Raw genomic sequence first — 3,622 nt, forward strand, 5'->3', positions numbered from 1 at the left:
GCTCAGCAGGATGATGAGGGCGGATGCCTCTTCTCGACACCCGTTCTGAGGACGAAGCTGCCTTGGATGTAAAACTGCCGCAGGGTAAGATCGGACTCGTCTCCACTGTTGAGTCTGTGTGTCCCAGTTATGCTTATTATAAATCACTGGACACAGACAACAAGAATAACTTTAACAGGTCTTTACTATTCGGAGGTCAGGGCTGAACTGCCCAGCAAATCACTACGCAACGTTTATATACCGGTGTGGTCACCACCGGTATTACAGTATACAGCAACCAAGAGAAAGTAGTACATCTCTTAAGGTAGTTCTCTTAAGGTGGAACAGGTTACATACACCACAACTTCGATAAAAGAGTCATGGAGATGAGCAGCCATGACTCGACTCTAAAATGGATATTGCATTTTCGAGAACACAGTGCACGCTGGGTACAGACGCCTGCCATTGGGGCCCAGAATCGTGGAACGGATCCTATTAAGACCGGACCGGGGAGAATCACTTTTGCGAATTGATAAATTGAAATAAGTATTTCTGTGCGTTCCCTGGTTACAGTTCGGGTCCCTCTCTGACCCATGAGAAGTGAAAGTGGATAGACTAACGTGCAGCTCAAGCTCCAGCTCGCGTTCCATTTCTGTCCTGTCCGGCGGGCCGGATAGAATGAGTTGGCAGGCCTCCCCTGTATATTGATGGGACAAACCAACTGGTGGACCTCTGAAATCTTCTTGCGGAGCACTAGGGGGCTGTGGACCCCTGGTTCAGAACCCTTGCTTTAGGCTAGAGGAAGAGTCTTTATGTAGTGAATCACTGACCACAAGTGTGCAGGAGCTAGGGCAGGGGGGTGGGACACCATGGGTGCCAGCTCTTCAGAGGACAAGATCACATACTAGCTCTGCTGCAGAGGGCTTAATTGCATATTTCCAGGCTACTGAAGAAGGCTGATGGGCATAAACCAGGAAGTGCTAGGTGCACTGGGCTGCCTGCCAGTGAGCTTGCACACAATGGCCAATGGCTCAGATCATGGAGGAGTCTAACTGAAACTTGAATCAGTGCTTTGCACAGAGAATGGGGACCATTCTACCCAACACTGAGTGAGTAGTCAGCTCCATGAACACGACAGTGGTGCACACCATGATGGCGCCTCTGCTTAAAGCTGACAGCTTCCATGGATGCTCACACTGCTTCCATGGAGGCCCAGACAGCTGACCTCTTGGCTATGGAGTTAAGTGTTGACAGAAGGCTTCCAGAGCGTTAAAGCACTCGTGCACTCTGTTCTCACACAGAGCCATTTGGTGCTGAGGCGTAGTCCTAGAAGAGTGGCCTTTGCTCCATGGGAGATGCACCTGCAGTCCTCTCTCAGGATGATAGCATTCCTGTTCCCCAGCCACCCACTCCGCCAGTGCCTCTGTTGGTGCCACACAGCAGCTGTGCCAGCCTGCCCCATCCCACACTGATATACTGCAGTCTGCTCAAGACTCATAGCTGCTAGAGGTCACCCACGGCAGTCATCTGAAGTTTCTGCAATAGAAGCTCAGCAGCCTTCCACCTCTCAAGCTGTAACCACTTGGGAAACACATCATGGGGCACTAAGATAGGTAAATGAGCACAGAGGACAGGCACTATGGCTGGAGTTTTTCTTACCTGGGTGGGTCCGGTGCGACCGGTGTCCGTATGCGGGTCACGACCCCGCTGCTGGCTCCATCCCACTGTAGAAATGAACTTACCTTAATGGGGCCTATAAAGCCCGCCCAACGTTTTACCCGGCCCAATGAGATGGAGCAGGTCTGGTGACATCATTCATGTTGCATTTTAAGCCGGGATCCTTAAAGGGATCATGGCCACATTAAATTTTAAGTTTAATCTAACATAGTGGGTGTTGAATCTTTACTGTACAATAATATAATAAAAGTTGTATATGAGTGACGAAGAAATATTTATATAATATTATCATTAAGTAATATGATGCCATCTACAAATATGATCAAGAATTTTTTTTAAATTTTTATCTGTTTTATGGCATGTGGGCGTCGCTGGCAATGCCAGCATTTATTGCCCATCCCTAATTGCCCTTGTGAAGGTGGTGGTGAGCCGCCTTCTTGAACCGCTGCTGTCCGTGTGGTGAAGGTACTCCCACAGTGCTGTTAGGGAGGGAGTTCCAGGATTTTGACCCAGCAACGATGAAGGATCGGCGATATACTTCGAAGTCAGGATGGTATGTGATTTGGAGGGGAACTTGGAGGTGGTGGTGTTCCCATGCGCCTGCTGCCCTTGTCCTTCTAGGCGGAAGAGGTCAGTGGTTTGGCAGGTGCTGCCAAAGAAGCCTTGGCGAGCTGCTGCAGTGCATCTTGTAGATAGTACACACTGCAGCCACGGTGCGCTGGTGGTGGAGGGAGTGAATTTTTAAGGTGGTGGATGGGGTGCCAATCAAGCGGGCTGCTTTGTCCTGGATGGTGTCAAGCTTCTTGAGTGTTGTTGGAGTTGCACTCATCCAGGCAAGTGGAGAGTATTCCATCACACTCCTTCCTTGTGCCTTGTAGATGGTGGAAAGGCTTTGGGGAGTCAGGAGATGAGACTCACCACAGAATACCTAGCCTCTGACCTTCTCTTGTTGCCACAGTATTTATGTGGCTGGTCCAGTTAAGTTTCTGGTTAATGGTGACCCCCAGGATGTTGATAGTGGGGGATTCGGCGATGGCAATGCCATTGAATGTCAAGGGGAGGTGGTTAGGCTCTCGCTTGTTGGAGATAGTCATTGCCTGGCATTTCTGTGGCGCGAATGTTACCTGCCACTTATCAGTCCAAGCCTGAACGTCGTACAGGTCTTGTTGCATGCAGGCATAGACTGCTTCATTATCTGTGGAGTTGTGAATGGCGCTGAACACTGTGCAGTCATCAGCGAACATCCCCATTTCTGACCTTATGTTGGAGGAAAGGTCATTGATGAAGCAGCTGAAGATGGTTGGGCCTAGGACACTGCCCTGAGGAACTCCTGCAGCGATGTCCCGGGACTGTGATGATTGACCTTCAACCACCACAACCATCTTCCTTTGTGCCAGGTATGACTCCAACCAGTGGAGCGTTTTCCCCCTGATTCCCATTGACTTCAGTTTTACTAGGGCTCCTTGATGCGAGACTCAGTCAAATGCTGCCTTGATGTCAAGGGCAGTCACTCTCACGTCACCGCTAGAATTCAGCTCCTTTGTCCATGTTTGGACCAAGGCTATAATGAGGTCGGGAGCTGAGTGGTCTTGGCAGAACCCAAACTGGGCATCAGTGAGCAGGTTATTGGTGAGTAAGTGCCGCTTGACAGCACTGTCAATGACACCTTCCATCACTTTGCTGATGATTGAGAGTAGACTGATGGGCTGGTAATTGGCTGGATTGGATTTGTCCTGCTTTTTGTGGACAGGATGTACCTGGGCAGTTTTCCACATTGTCGAATAGATGCCAGTGTTGTAGCTGTACTGGAACAGCTTGGCTAGAGGCGCAGCTAGTTCTGGAGCACAAGTCTTCAGCACGATAACCGGGATGTTGTCAGGGCCCATAGCCTTTGCTGTATCCAGTGCGTTCAGCCGTTTCTTGATATCACGTGGAGTGATATCATTTAAAAAGTACATTAATTGGG

Source organism: Somniosus microcephalus, chromosome 1, assembly GCF_052327205.1.
Source record: "Somniosus microcephalus isolate GS21.2 chromosome 1, FLI_Smic_1.0, whole genome shotgun sequence".
Lineage (NCBI taxonomy): Eukaryota > Metazoa > Chordata > Chondrichthyes > Squaliformes > Somniosidae > Somniosus > Somniosus microcephalus.